Here is a 17,074-nt window from a genome sequence, read left to right on the forward strand (position 1 = left end):
ACCCCTCCCTGTCATAAGTTGTGATCATCACAATTATCTCCAGATAGTTCCATATATCCTCTGAAGGGCAAAATTGTCCCCTGTTGAGAATCACAGCTTTATATTATCAGAGTGGTCTTTACAAAATATGGAGATGCTACCTATGTCCTTAAAACACTTGAAGAATTCTCCTGAGACTATAGGATAAAGCCCAAGTCCACTCAGGGGCTGCCGTAACTTGGCCTTATATATATATATGCACCTCTAACTCAAGCTTAGCCAGTTTATCTCCCATGAGCTCTAGACTCCATCCTTGCCAAATGGGTTACTCACGTGCTTTTTATTATTTGTGTAATTGTGCTTACTCTAACTCTCTGATTACATGTTCCTGTCATTCATCTCTCCTCTCACCCCAAACTTCTGCTTTTATTATCTGTTAAGATTCAACAACAATATCTTCTTCTCTTAATGACATCTTGCCTATCGTTATGTCATCCCACACAGAACTATTATTTTCTTCTGCCCTGTATTGTGCCTTATATGCTGTACTGACTTGCTGTTTCTAAATCTAAAGTGATTAAGAGAGGTTTAAGTTTTCAGTCCTTCAAAGTACTTGCACAAATTAAAAGAATGAGTCCATCTTCATAAACATTATATTGAGACAATCCAATTTACTTTGGAGCATATGTTCATATAGGCAAAGTTTCTAAATAGAAAACTTCTGTTGTAGCTATGTGCCACTTATAAATTGTTATTATGTTGGATTTTCTGCATGCCTAATTCAATATTCTGGTCTATATTTTCTTTTAAGCTAGGGAGCATTTGTTGTACCTATTTATCTCTCTGCCTTTTAGCATATTATTTAACACATAGTAGGCATTTACTTATTGTTTGATAAAAGAAAGTAGGGAAAAGAGAAAGTGAGGGAGGGAGGGAGAGGGAAAAGGGAGATGCAAGGAAAAGAAGAGAATAGGGAGAAAGGAAAACAGTATTGTGATTTAAGAGTTGTGAGTCTGTAGATAAATGGATGGCAGAGCTACATTTAGACAGTCTTTCCTCGTGTGTCAGCATATTTATACCAAATTTTTCATCATCATCGTTAGTGTCATCACCACCACCATGTTAATAAGCACATGATGACAGCATATACTGAGCACTTTCTAGGCACACTGACTTTGAAAGACCCTCATACTTCGTGGGTGCCTCCTTTAGGAGATTTGAATGCCGCTGCTGTTATTAACCCGCCCACCCTAATGTTATCATTTAAAGGCTTGTAGTTTAGCTCATTTACATATATGCATATTTACTAATGTATATTTTGTTCTTAAAATAGTGAATTTTTCAAAAAATGCTATAGCTTTGCTTTTTAGTCCCCACATCCTATTGAAACATAATTTTCAGTTTACATAGGAAAGATGCTACAAAAATGATTCACACACTTGCATAACTGTCCATCTAATTTTTGGTAGCACATAGACAAACTTTACATGATGGCGGGTAAGCTCTGGTTAGAGAGCCAGACAGGATTTGGTGACTTGTGTTCAAGGTATGTCCTTCACTGATGGGTTGACAAAAGATTCGAAATCACTGTTCCTCATGATTACACTTTGATTATGAATTTAAATCACTTGAAGTCCATCTGTTCATCAAAGAGTAATTTACTGTCAAATCCAATAAGTGACAGGATATTCCTTTTCTTTACTTCTGACCTTGTTCTTGGCACAGAGGAAGTTGGTCCAAATGTGACAAATTTTCCCCTGACAGCTGGACGATTGTTCACTGTGGCCAAATGAGAAATCTGTTGCAGGGAATAGACAGGCTGGATGCACCAAATTTTTTACCATTTTAAAATGTTCTTTTGAATGCATATATTATTTCTTAAATTTGCCTTTGCTTTATTTAATAATTTTCTACCCTTATGCTCTGTCAGTCCTATGACATACATACATCTTCTCTGTGACTATTTTAATATATAACCTGTGTCACAAGCTGCCTTTATTATTTAAAAACTATAATTCCACTTCTTTTCTCCCTTTTGTTTGTCTAGCTTAAAGTGTCTAGTGAACTCCAGCTTTTTTTTTAAAGAGAAAGCGTAGTATAGAAATAGGAAATAAATGCATCTGTCCCATTTGATTATGATTTCCTTGAAGTTGAAGGCCACATTTAAAATATATATTTACATTTCTACCACATAGTACAGCAACTGGCAGAATTTCAATAACACATTTCTGAAAAAAAACATTTGAAGTAGTTTTAGGAGAAGTAGTATAATAAAATCATTTATTATGAATAAAGCATTTGAGTATAAACAATCTTAATTTGGTTTATCATATAATCTCCATCTGAACATGCCATAATAACACAATAGCACAGTAAAATACTTGCTTTTCAATTACATTTATATGATACCAATTACCAGTAACTTTTTTTTTTTTTACTTTGCACATTCAAAGGGCACAATTGGCATCATATTTTTATCTCAACACCCTTCAAATTTAATGTGCTATTTGTTAATTTTGTGTCTCTTCACTAGGCCCATGCATTTTCAAAAGCAAACAAATTGTGGACTACCCAAGGCAATATATTTATTCCCCAAAGCACAGAACTCAAAAACTAAAACTACATCCTTTGTTCTTCCCTCCCTCTTATCCTCTCTCCTTCCTTTCCTTCCCTCCTTCTTTCCTTTTTCATTTTCTGCAAGGGCAACTTAAGTGGCCAATAGATGCTTGGCACTTTGTTATATGTCAGATGAATAAAAAACAATCACTGGGTTTTAAGACTACATGTCCCAGAAGATATTGAAGAAATTTGCATTTTTATATAGTGCTCAAGGAGCCTATAAACTAAAGAACAACTAAATGCTCAATTATGTCCTACACTAAAAATATGGTAGTTATTCCAATAAGGAAATTATCAATGTTATCTGGAATAATTGGAAATTGCTGGAAGAAGGACCAGTTGAACTAGGTCTTGAAGACTGGCTAGTGTTTGGGGAAATAGGACCAAGAAGGTGGAAAGCCTGAATTGAGGTAGGATAGGAATATTAGAGTATGTGTCTAAGCAAAATTTAAAAAGGTGTTAACCTAGGAACAGAAACCTCAGGAATCCTAGGTTCTAGATAGAAACTTCTAAAGATGCAGTAGGGAATTCCAGATCCCAGGGTGGCAAAAGTAAATGTGTTTTCTTCTAGGAGGCAGAAGATGTTTAGCAGGAAGGTATTAGAGCTCAGGAAACTGGCTGGGGAACTTTGAAATATGAGCGAAACTTAGAGACGTGGCAGAGGAAGAAACAATTGGTCTTAGAAACAGACTAGTAAGATTTTCTCCAATGCGCTTGCCTGTAGAGATCAGCAAATTTCTTCTTTTCCTGAAAATCAATCGAAAACATCAAGGAGAATAAAAAATAAGTCCTGTAAACTTTAGATTTTGTAAAAGCAAGTAAAATGTGTTTTCTTTAGACCCAAATATATAGGAAAGATGCTAAGACAAAAGTACAGAAAAGAAAATTGGAAAATTAATGACAGGGTTTCTTGGGAGTAGAGAAACTTATTAATCCATTTAACAAATATGTATTGAGCTTCTCCTGTGGGTCAGGCCCTGCTTTTGGCTTGAGGAGGAAAAGAATGAATAAAATGGACAAAAGGTCCTGCCATCCTAGAGCTTCTGGTATAGTTGAGAGAGACCAACAACAAAAAAATAATTAAAATATACCAGCGTGATGAAGGGCATAAAAAGAAAAATGAAGCCGGAAAAGGAGGGACAGTGTGGGTAATGGGAGAGTTTAATTTTAAATAGGCTGGTCAGGGAAGGTTCCATGGGCTGAATGTTTGTGATTCCCAAAATTCATGTGTTGAAACCTTTACCTCCACTGTGATGGTACCTGGGGATTGAGAATTTGGAAGGTGATTAGGACTTGAGGGTGGGGCCCTCTTGAAGGAATTAACATCCTTACAGGGACAAGAGAGCTTGCTCAATCTTACTATTCACCATCATGTGAGGAAACAGAAGATAATCATCTGCGCACCAGGAGGAGGTTTCCCAGATCCAGATCTGTCGGTACCTTGAACTTGGATTTGTTAGCCTCCAGAACTGTGAGAAATAAATATTTGCTGTTTAAGCCACACTATGCTAATTTCTTACAGCAGCCTTAGCAGCCTAAGACCGAAGGCCTCACTGGATAGGTCATATTTGAGCACAGACCAGAGAGGGATGAGAGGGGTAGAGGGAGAGCAAGGAGAACGGTTTGGGGGCCAGAGATGTCTGAGGAGCAGCTGGATGTGTGGCCCGACCTGAAAGAAGGACCAGACAACAATCAGGGAATGCAGTGAGAGCGATACCAACACATCAGTTTGTATGGAGCGTTGCAAGTGAGAGTGAACACTGGCCATTTAATCAGATTGGCATAGGAAACCATTGGAGGGTTTTGAGCCAAAAGATGGATGTGATGTGGTATACATTCTCATGGGATCATTTTGTTGGGCTTTCTCGTTGAGAATCCACAGTGCGCACGGCAGACACACAGATTATGAGGCTTTATAGCACGCCAGGTGGGCGATGATGGTGAAGTGGGCCAGGATGACGTCCGTAGGGGTGGTGAAACGTGGTAAGAATCAATCCATGATGAAGCTAAGAGATTTGACAATGGATGAGATGTGGAGTATGAAAGATGAGTCCAGGTGACTCACAGGTCTTTGGTTTGAGTAATTGGAAGATAGCGTCGAAATTAACTTAGTGTGGGCAGACTACAGATGCAGTTTTTGGAGAAAAGAGCAGCAACATTTTGTTTTTGTTTTTGTTTTGAAATGGTAAATTTGAGATGCCTATTGAACATGCCTGTAGAGAGAGATAGTAGACCATTGGATCTAGGAGTCTGGAGTTCTAGGGAAGATCTGAACTGGATAAATAATTCTCTCCTGGTGTAGATGATATTGTCAGTCACAGGACTGGGTAAAGTCCCCAAAAGAAAGTGTGTTTTTTTGTTTTTGTTTTTGTAGTTTAGTTTTTTGTTTTTGTTTTTGTTTTTCAACGTTTTATTTATTTTTGGGACAGAGAGAGAGACAGAGCATGAACGGGGGAGGGGCAGAGTGAGAGGGAGACACAGAATCAGAAACAGGCTCCAGGCTCTGAGCCATCAGCCCAGAGCCTGACGCGGGGCTCGAACTCACGGGCCGCGAGATCGTGACCTGGCTGAAGTCGGACGCTTAACCGACTGCGCCACCCAGGCGCCCCTGTTGTTTGTTTTTTTTTTTTTTTTTTAAATAAGGTAGTACACGGCATCTTTCAGAACACATGGTGACGATGAAGGTCATACTCTGGAGTACATCTATTTTCTGATTTGTGGTACCAGAGCCCTGCACCACGGCCATCCAAAACCAATTTGGGTTCAGAGAATAAAGGTTCAGGGTTACAGCTTTACTGGGAATTTCAAACGAGCCAGATTTGCATGAGGAGGACATCAAAATTATCCTAATATTTGCATCACCATTTAAGTTTTATAAGACAAATATGACTATAAAGAGGACACTGGATTTTTAATAGATGTTAGTTTATTTTTCTTGCATCTGATGCTGTTCCCTGTGGCACACACAATGACAATCAGATGCCTACGTGGCTCCTTACAAACAAAGAGTCAATGAGCTGCCTGATCTGTCAGGACCTACCTCTCTTCTTGGGCAAAACACTTCACCTCTTTCAGCCTTATTTTCCTCGGGCAGACGGAAGTGTTGGCATATCTCTCATGGCTAAGACTCTCTTACTCCTACTTCATCACTCACTAGCATCTGGTTTAAATGCACCTTGAGGGGAATTTTATTGCTTTAGGACAAAGCTACTGTGATCTTTAAACTATATTTGCATGTTAAATAATCTTGGTTTGGAGGAATTGTTTTTTTTAATTTTAAAAGGGCTCAATTACAGGATATTGTGCTATACATTCTTTTAACAAAAGTACACCAAATAATATTTAGTAATCTTTATTTACATTTCTCCTCGTTTATATTTAATATCTCTACAGATATTTTTCCATAACTAATATTTGCTAATTATAAAACAGAAAGCTTTTTTTAATCTATGAAATGTCTCATTTTTATTTCAAAGTTTCCAGTACTTTAAGGTGCAGTTTTAAAATAAAATTTCAAGTTATTTTGCAATTCAGTTTATTAGATTTAGGATTTTTTCAGGAAGAAGAGATGTCTGCTTTCTGCACACTGAGCTGTCATTTTGTTTCTTATCTATTATTTTTTGTTACATTTTAAATTCAAAGGAGGAATGGGAGTAATTATATGCCATGAAGAGCTGACTCCTTTGCAGGTATCATTCGAATTAATGTTGCAGAGTGAGCAAGGTCTTGGTGTTACCCATGTTCTACACAAGTAAATGAGACAAAGTTGTATAATTTATCACTTGGATCTGACTGGAGAAACCCGAGATATTTCCATTACCCCTCCTACAGCCACCACAACTTACTTCAAATCCTTATATATCTTACTTCAGATCCTGAGTTTTATACATTTCTTATGGCCTACTTGATCCACATGAACCAATTATATCAAATAATACGTTCTTAAGTTTTAATTAATGAGTCCATCTTTTATGTCTGCCATGAAAATTTCCATATTTTTGTGCCAAATGATTGTAGATAGATTTTGCAGAAACACGTTTATAGAGTCATGGAATAAATTTATGGGTAAATAAATCACAAAATCTATAAATTTTTAGTAAGAATCTGCCTTCTTAGGTGCTACTTTATCCATCAATCTGAAACAAAGAAAGAGAAGTTTTAATAAATGGAAATTGACTGCATTTATTTCCCATCAGTTTCACCATGATTAACACAGTTTAGTGATGGATTTGTAGTCAAGAACACCTTAATACATTACAACTCCACTGAGTTTCTTTGGAGAAATATGTGCTTACATATAATACGCCAACAGTCAGTCACATTGCTTATGCATGGGTCAACCCCAAGTGATGCTATTTACTTAGACTGTGAAATTAGTGGCACCTCTGGAGTTATGCAATACACATCCTCCCCAATACACCATGGTAGAAAAGTTTTTAAGTTTAAAACCATGGAGGAGTTTGAAGTTACATACCGCATGATATATTCAACATGGCATTCATAATAGTAACAGAAATTGTTTAAAATCACATTAAAGCATTTAATTACATAGTGTATCATGACAGAATTAGAGTTACACCCAATATATATATTTTCTGTTCATGCCCTATATTTTATCCAAGATTGAGGAAGATTATAGTGATGTGGAGATTATATATAATCTTTATATGTGTAAACATTATATACATTAAATATTATATATGTTAAAAATAAACATAATGGAAAGAAGCAAATATACTAATAACAATGACTAGTAACATGACTGTGTCAGCACATTCGTACTCGTGTATCCCAATAACCAACACAAAGGAAGCCAGCATTCGTAATCTTTCTACTTTTTGGAAGCAAATGCTGTCAGATTTTCAAAGGGCAAATGCAATTCACCATGCGATCAATTTCCCACATGAGCCTTTATTTGAGACATGGAACACACGTACCAATGCGTATGTTATTGAATAACTATGGTTTTATAACATGTGCAAGAATTTTTTATGCAATTACTTGTTCTAAGTTCAGGCAATTCTGTCAGAATAATGCTTGTGATAAAATAATCTCACAATGGGTGGAATAGAAACTCTAGAAAAAGAGACGAGTTGGGTAGCAATTTGATTGTATACTTTGACTTGAGAGTTTGTCATCAGGTATACTCAGGGTATATATATTATATACTTTACAAATTAAATAGGCTCATATAGAGTCAACACTTCACTTTAAAACTTGAAAACCCAGCCATGTTTTCTGTTTGCTTTTTGTTCTGTTTTTGTTTTCCTGAGGTGGATGGGTGGATGGCCACATCATTTCCACATGAGCTGAATCACTGAGGTTCCTTCAGGCAAAACGCTGCTGTTGTTGTTTTATTTCCTCCAAGAGTCATTTTGATTTTATTTCAGCATTTGCACAAGAGCTGAATAAAATCCCAAGAGTTCTAAACCTATATCAAAGGGGATTTTACTACAAGAGTTTAGCCCTATGATGATCTTTAAAAAAACATTTCATCTTAAATAGATCTCCCTGTGTGGCCTGTAGGATAATTTCAGTGGTGAAATAGCCTGCATATCAGACAAACTGACTCAGAATATGCCCTAGAAAACTGATTTTAATGATACCAAAAATGAGCATTAGACTGATAACAGAATTCTGAGTCACTTCTAGTTTTTATATATAAAATCACCCCATCAAGCGGTAAGGACTCATCTCCTTGTTTACTTGCAAAGAAAATTTATACATAGGGTTCATCTCTAAATAGTCTTAGACCATTATCGTGTGAATTAAAGAATACAGTATTAAAACCCTGGTTTATAACATATCACTTGAGATTTTGATCTTATCTTTCAGTATACTATTTATGGTAAATATAATCTTACAGTGCCATTAAAATATATATTTCATGGAAGCAGTAATGTCCAGGGCTTTTGATCATAGCTGATTCTCTTCTAATCAAAAGCCAATGATGGAGTAATAAAAAAAAATGATAGTTTTATGTTGCTACAACTTGGTCAGTGTGTCCATGAAGGTTTAAGAGTGGCCCACAGTAGAATGGTGGAACCTGGAAATTCTGTAGTCCCTGGTTGTAAGATACTGGTTTAAAGTTAAAAAAAAATAAAAATAAAAATAAAATAAAAATAAAAATAAAAATAAAAATAGAAAGAAAGAATGAAAGAAAGAAAGAAAGAAAGAAAGAAAGAAAGAAAGAGAAAGAAAGAGGTATAAACACCATTGAGTAAATTCCAAATTTTCCGTGAGTATGGTCCTGTTTGAAAATGAGGCAGGTTGCATTTTGATTCAATTGAGAGGGTACTGAATATGAGGTGTTAATTAAAGGTTTGGTACCCACCATGCTAAACAGGTTTCACACTGTTCTGGCTGTCCTTTCTAGTAAAAGCTGGAGGAAAGAGGCCTTCATTTCCCAACAGTAGGGCAGCATTTCCAGTTTTCATCTGTCAATAATGCTTTGTGATGTGATATGTGAGCAAGCCTTTCTTAAGTGGCTTTTGAAGAAACTCTCAGAAGTTGTTTGAACATTGCAAGACTGCATAGAGAGCTAATAAAGACCTTGAATCATTTCAACTTTATCTCCTAGCTTTTCAGACATTACTGGTGTCGTTTAAGACAATGTGGGGGAAAGAATCATGGACATAAACTCACGTCCATCTTAAGAATGAAAGTAAGCACAGAATGACTACTGAATAGTCAAATTGGAAGTCTCCATACAGTGGCCTACAGAAATAGAAGTTTATGCTTATAGATGAGTCTGGTTAGATTTTTCCTTTAGGTACATATGCTTATTCCTAAGTACAGGACTGTAGAGAAAATAATAGTCTAGTAAGTGCCTGTATTGAGCATTTATTACACATCAGTTACTGTTCTGCACACATTTTGTGCATTCTTTTATTTAATCCTTATAAACACAAAATATACAGGTTCTATTATGTAGTCCCCATTTCACAGGTGAGGGAACAATCTCAGAGATGTAACATAACTCCCTCAACATCCCCAAACTGTAAAAGTATGTAGAAGAAGCAGGACTTTGATTCCATTGTCCTATTTTAAACTGCTGGGTCACACTGCTACTCAGTTTTTCCTACAAGTGGATTTAGTTCTGAGAACACCAAAGAAAATTCTGGACAATATTCTTAAAAACAATGCTACTTTTCAATGATGAAAGATTTTGCAGTTTAAACAGCTGTCAGTGGCAAGAGCTTTAAATAGCCTTGATGTACCTTGGAGAGATGCACACATAAGTTAGAATACGAGACATTCAACTCAAAGTCGAGTTCAATACAAATAAAAAGAAATAGGTGTCGGGGCCAGAGAGCTGTGTTTATTCCTCTGTCACAAATTAATGTTTCTAAGTTAACTCTCCCACTTTTTTGTCTGTATATCCTTAAAATAAAAAAGAGTTTAAGTGTTTATGAAATGGTAGCAATACCATGAAATCCACCTCTTAAAGGAAAAAATAGCACCATAGCCAGGGGAGTCAGCTAACGCATTGGCTGACTTAAAGAGGGATTCAAGGATTCATCTACACAAGATTCTGGGTCATACAAACTGGAGAATACAAAGCTGTTGTTTCCTTTGAGGGAAACAAACATACAAACAACAAATTACCACTTCACAGGAGGTGTGTTTAAGATGTTTGGCAAGTGAGATGGGGTATAGAAAACATCTGTCTCACCCTAGGACCTGTCCTTGGCTGTTTGGAATGCAAGAGTAGAGAACCTGTTAGGTATGGGGAGTAGCAGCCACTTGCCTTTGTCAATTTGTGCTCATCTGCATTGGGTAAGAAAAATGTCAGATCTGAAAGAAGGTAAATAGACATGAGCTGGGGATTTCCTAGACTCTGAAAGGAGACAGGGATATAAATAAATTGGAACTTGTGGTACAGCATCATTTGGAAAGTATGTGTAGAAATTAGCTTTATTTACATAAGTAAATTCTCCATACTTGTACAAGAAGGTGCTTCGCTAAATTTCTTACATCATGTTTTTGCATGGGTAGGAATAATGATATGCATGCACGCATGTACATACACACACACACACACACACACACACACACACACACGCCATTTGATGGAAGGACACAGCAGAATTGGGTGAGTACCTTCACTTTTTTGCATCTTTGCAGTCTGGCTACTCATAACTCATCACGGTTTTATGCAAAGCACTGAGTGTCACTCTGTAGCCATGCTCTTTCTATCTAGAAAAGCTGCCTTCCACTTTCCCCTTGCTGTTCCTTCTGTATTTGTTTCAGGCATCACTGCTCCAGAGTGCCTTCTTCATGACCTCACTGTGTGGTTTAGGAATGTGCTCATAGCGTCCTATCTCTATTACACAATTAACACTCTGCCTTGAAATGGTCTACTTAACTGTTCCTTCATGTCTTAGTCTGTTTGATTTTCCTGACACAGGACAAGGTGTACAGGACTTGGCAACATACATGTAATAACTTAAATGAATAAACAGCTGTTACTAATTTTGTAATTTTGTCACAGGAATTCTTCCATTATTTGCACATTCAAATAGGTTATCATAAGGTTCCCTATGTCTCTAAACCTCTCTACCATTTTTCATGTCATTACTACAGTGTTACCTGATCGCAGGATATGAAAGTTGAAAGGGGATTTGGAGATTGACTAGTTCAAACATTTATTTTATAGATGAGAAAGCAAAGAGCAGGAAAGGTGCAATCATTTATCCAAACCCTCTCAAACAGTGAACAGGATGCCAAAGACTGGAGTCTTTATCTCCTAATGACTTTTATGGGGCTCTTTCTATCTGTTCCACATTATGTAATTTCTGGCTGAGAGTGTACAATTTTAAGTCATTTCAGAGTTTAAATCATGTCCGTACAATCAGGCTTTTTGTGAAGCATTGTAATAAATGGTAGACACTGAGTAAATATTTGTTGAATTAAATTGTGCTTAACTTCCATGATTAAGACCCTATTTTCTGCATCACTTGGAAAGTCCTGAATTTATAATTAATAGTAAAGGGGAAGGGAATTTCTTGGAGGGGATATATGTATAATACTAAAAGTAATAATTCACATATTCAAGTTTTATCATCGTCTCCTTAGAATCGTGTCACACAGGAACACACAGTAAAGTGGATGTTTCCGCTCACAACTCATACTTAAATATCAAAATTCTATTCCTTGTCTATCATGGGAAAGTGTCTTAAGAATATTAAAAGTAAATAAGCTGTATAGTCCATATTTGAGAACTATCAGAAATGAGTTGAAGTTCTAAATAAAAGCTGACATTCTGGCACTGGATGAGCTTTGATCTCCTAATGGTTTTTAAATGGCCATTTTCCCTGAGCTTGAACTAAATCATTAAGCCCACTCATTTTTTTTTTCCTCTACCGTGGGGCATGATTAAGGATTTATTTTAATTAGAGGGAATAGATATAAATATATATGAAATTCTTCCACAAAAAGAGGCCTATTGTACAACAGAGAAAATATTCACATGTACACTTACTGTCCTTTCTGGCTGCAGTAAGTCCCTTTATATTTCACAGCAGATTGCATGTGATTCAAATTCATATTCTATAAACTTAGTGACTTCCAACTGTATGTTCTATCCATTTTCTTATTTTACCTGGATGTGATTGACTGTAGCCCTAAAACATCTGGGAAGAAGAAGAGAGAAAATTCTGAGAAGAAAAAAAAAGGCAAATAATGATACAAGGAGCATGATATGGGAGGCTAATGCATTTGGCCTCTCACTGACCTCTCTGTTCAGCACATTCCTGCCTTGCCACTGTGAGCAGTAGCTTTCTTATTCCAATCATTCTTATACCACATTAATGGAAGGAAAAAAAAGGCATTTTGGTTGTTATAGGTCTAAAAGCCAATCTGATTATGCAGCTCAGCCTTCACAGTGACACAGGACATCCTATTGACATGTGTATGTAAATATCAGAGTTCTTATGTATTTAAGGGGTTTAAGAGGGCTCACTTTGGCCCTCTAGATGTTATAAGTTTGACCAAGAGCGTCTATTTTTATCAACTGTATAGATCTACCAATCATGTGGGAGAAGAAGCAAGCTCCTTTGATGAGAGATTAAAATGGAGGGAGACAGGTTGGCAAACAAGACACTTCTTTCCTGATTTTGCCTCTGAAGAGGTAGGAAAGTGAGACTGTTGTGTGATGAAAAGCTCAAGGAGCGCCCCTCCCTGCATTTGGGCTGGCATACTTCTCTCAGTGGTGGCCAAGGCTTACTGAAGCTAATGGGTAGATAGTGTTCCGAGCCAGAGCGTAGAAAGGGCTATGGAAATGAGATCCATAGGTAAGTTATAAAGGAAGGGTCAGAAACATGTGTTTTGTAAGCTAAACTTATTTATTAGTTTGTCTACATTCCCTTATTTGTTTTTATTTTATTTTCTTTGATGGTATTTTTTGACATATTTTTGAATATACCAGACTCTGAGCTCTACTAACAAGAATCAGCAAAGGCATTTTTGGTCCAGTCTGGAGATGAAATCGAAGGTGGAAAATGCACCCGTGAGCAACAGCATGTAGGTGGAAGCGGTCATCAGTTTTTGAGCACCAGAACAGAAAGGGATGCTCCAGGGGAGCACTTTGAAGTCATTCTGTTACTCATCTTTCCCTATTTATATATACACCATCCACACTTGGAAACTTGGAGACCTTTGATTGCGTTGACAATAAAGGATGATCACTGCATTCAGTCAGAGCAGGAAAACCTAGTTAATTGACTGGCAGAGAGTGATATATGTCGAGTAATTGGGGGAATTTCAAGGAGTTGCAGGTGCTAATGAGTTCTTTTGCTGACATGTTAAAACAGTTTTACAAGTAATTGATTATCTAAAACAATGACTTCAGTGAAGATTTGTGAGAATATCTGTGTGTTAGATCACAGTAAAGAAACTCTGGTATTTATATGCTTGACCCATCATGAGACTCTGAATGTGGGGCTGGAGGATGCACTAAGTGCCCACCAGTTCCAACCTCTCCACCATAGGCGGTTCTGTTACTACAGAAAATGAAAGAGGCAGAAATATTTTGGCAGCATATCTGTTCAATAATTTTTCTCTTCCAACTTACATTCCAGGTAATTACGAGGCTCTTAACTGGTGGTTAGCATGAATGAAATCATGGCAATGTTTTGCAAACGAGAAGGATTATAATCTATATAGATATGGAAGGACATTTTAGGGTAGAAATCCCGCGGATCAGGATTTGAATTCTGGGTCTATCACTTCTTCACTGTGTGATCTTGAGAATATTATTTATTCTCTCTTTATTTCACCTTTTTCATCTTTAAGATGAGTATAATAATTGGGGTGCATGGGTGGCTCAGTCAGTTAAGCGTCCAATTTTGCCTCAGGTCATGATCTCACATGGTCTGTGAGTTCGAGCCCCTCATCGGGCTCTGTGCTGACAGTTCAGAGCCTGGAGGCTGCTTTGGATTCTGTGTCTCCCTCTCTCTCTTTGGCCCTCCCCCACTCACCTTCTGTCTCTCTCTCGAAAATAAATAAACATTAAAAAAATTTTAAGATGAGTATAATAATATCAATTTCACTTTCCTTTCACTCCCTTGCTCCTCCCTTTGCAAGAGTATTTATTGAAAGTGTGTTCTCTTTCTAGGCACTTTGCTAGCTGCTTAAAGATAAAGCGTTGAGCAAAACTGATGGTGTCTTGGCTTGGAGATTTCAGGCTAGTGGGGTTGTGGTGAACAATAACTAGATAGTGTATGTCAGTTGGTGCACTTGAAGATTCTCTGTGATTATTAGGGCCCTTTCTTCTTACCAGTTGTCTAACCGTGCAACTTGTTCAAAGGCTAAGAAGAGTCATGGATTAATACTTTTCAACACACAAAAGGCTTAACCTATATTTAATTCTTTGACTTCACATGATTTTACTTTCTTGCCATTTTGTAGATGAATACAAAGGGGACAGATAAACAACATCAACTCCTTGGACTGTGGTATGACAGATCTCGTAAGTGGAAGCATTTCAGACATTATCAAGATGGTATTAATTTAACTTGTACCGCAGTGTTATGTGTGAGGAGTCTCCAATTTTGTTAATGGCATACTTAATTGACAATACAATCATGACTCGGAAGGGTGTGAAATTAAAATCTTAAGAAGCATATAAAATAATAGGGCAATTCAGAAGTTTTGTGTGAATAAGGCAATGAAATTGGAAAGCAACTTCTTTATGATTGGCTTTTCATTCCTAGACAATTCCACTTGGTATCTGTCTTAGTCCGTTCAAGCTGTTATAAAATATAACATAAACCGTGGTTTATACACCACAGAAATGTATTTCTCACTGCTCTAAAGGCTGAAAAGTCCAAAATCTAAGGCACTGCTATATGTGGTGTCTGGTGAGGGCCTGCTTCCTAGATATTTGTCTTTTTACTCTGACCTCACATGGCAGAAGGCCCTAGGTTGCCCTGTGAGATCTCTTTTATAAAAAGGATTAATTCTATTCCTGAGGGCTCCATCCTCATGACCTAATCACCTCCCCAAAACTCCGTCTCCTGATACCATCACTTTAGAGTCAGGATTTCAACATAGGAATTTTATGGGGACACAAACATTTAAACCATAGTATCCAATGGAAAAACTGATATAAAACATTAATAATCACTTACCTAATTAAGGAAAAAACATCAAAAATAGATATACATGATGTTTCTAAAAGGTACAACATAGAATAGAGCAGTACATCTAGATGCTAAGGATTGTGGTCTGGAAAGAACATACCACATGGTTTAGATCTTTCATCGTCTAGGTCTTTATGATATAAAAAATGTTTAAGATATAGTTCAAAGGTCTATTTTCAGCTATTGCTGGTGTTTCAATACCTCTCAAAAACAGAGATGATGGTACTGATCAGTGACCATAGCTGAGATATGGACTTTGAGCTTTATGTTTTAGCAGTGATGGGATGAAATGTGGTATTTACATTCTCTTACTGTGTTTCTCCCTTGGTCCAACTTTTAATATGTGTCTTGTATTTGTTAGGGAGCTAGGTAACTAAGAATGTATCACATGGGCCTCAGAATAGACTAGAATCAAACCTATGTCTCTTCACTAGTGGCCTTGTGCTCTGGCCATATGAGCCTTTCAAAACAAATGACTTTCAATATTATTACATGTTCTCCTAACAAATTACAGATTTTTTTTTCAAATAGGAAATGGCTGATTTATTTTAAATTACAATTAATATTATCCTTTCAAATTTCAAACCTATTGGGTAAATGGAAGTGAATATTTAAGTTTTACAATATATCAAGGGAAAGCAGTTATGTAAATTCTATACACACTGATGGGATAGAAATCTGCACATTGGAATTTCGAATCCCCTTCTGTTTTTTTATAGTATCACCATAATACAAAAAACTACTGCTCTATTGCATTAAAAGCCCATACTTATTAGTGAAATGGCCAGGAAAATATAGTCACTCACTCAGGGAAGTATTAACATGAGATATTTTGCATAAGTGTGTATATCACTTGAACTTCCTTTGAACTCTGTGCACTTCTTGCTATTTATGACAAAGAAAGCCATTGCTCACAAAGTATCGGGTTTGCCTTTGAAGCAATACCAGATCATTGACAAAAGGCAGGGCTGAGATTAGATGCCCAGGGTTACTGTCCCAAAGCTATGTGAAATGTCAGCTAATTGGAAATGGTAATTATCCCACATAACAGCATACACTGTTTCATTCTAGGGTATGTGTTGCTTTTAAATTAATAGCCATTGATCTTCTGGTTTTTCACAATTCTTCTCTGTCCTTTTGTCAAGTTATCCAGCCATCAGTCCTTGGGATAAAACCCATTTCACCATTTTTATTGACCATGGTTTAATGAGTGACCTGGCCTTCCTGTTTGGATAGACTGTAATAGGTCCATCCATCTGAGGGTCTGTCAGCCAGAGCTGTGTAACCTTTACTGTATATTTGGTTTCTTTGTGGAAAAGTTTTAAAATAAAAACTTCGAGTAATTGTGTTACTGTGGCTCTTTGCATTTTTTTCAGGTACTGGTTGGGAGGAGCCCAATTAATCACAGTAGTAATAGATGTTTAAATTATGATCTACTGAGAAAGGCTGTCCCTGGAGAGATGAATAATATATATTCAAAATGTTCAGCTTGCATCTAATGGGCAGTGTTTCATACCAAATGGCTTTGAGGGAAATTTGTATAGTATAATTTTTCAGGCCCAGAATTAAGATTCTCAGTTATGATGGGGGGAAAAAAAACTGTCAAGTAGAAATTAGAAATACATATTCTCCATAGCTATAACATGAACTGCAAGTGCATTCTGATCCCATAAAATTGAGTTACTTTAGAAAATATTTCAAAGTAACCTAATCTCGAGTCAATGTTTTCTATTGTAATGGTAGACATCCCAAAGACACTTGGGCTCCATCCGGTTTAACAAAGTGAGGACATGAAGAGTATGGGATTTTATTCAAATATTCAGGCAAAATTC

The 17,074-nt window shown here is 36.7% G+C and overlaps 1 protein-coding gene across 1 annotated transcript in view; it reads left to right on the top strand.

Moving 5' to 3' along the window:
• Positions 1-17,074, top strand: part of GPC5 (glypican 5) — a 1,411,748-nt gene that overhangs the window by 968,494 nt on the left and 426,180 nt on the right. The gene's annotated exons all lie outside the window — the stretch shown is intronic.

This window comes from Leopardus geoffroyi, chromosome A1, assembly GCF_018350155.1.
Source record: "Leopardus geoffroyi isolate Oge1 chromosome A1, O.geoffroyi_Oge1_pat1.0, whole genome shotgun sequence".
In the NCBI taxonomy this organism is placed as follows: domain Eukaryota; kingdom Metazoa; phylum Chordata; class Mammalia; order Carnivora; family Felidae; genus Leopardus; species Leopardus geoffroyi.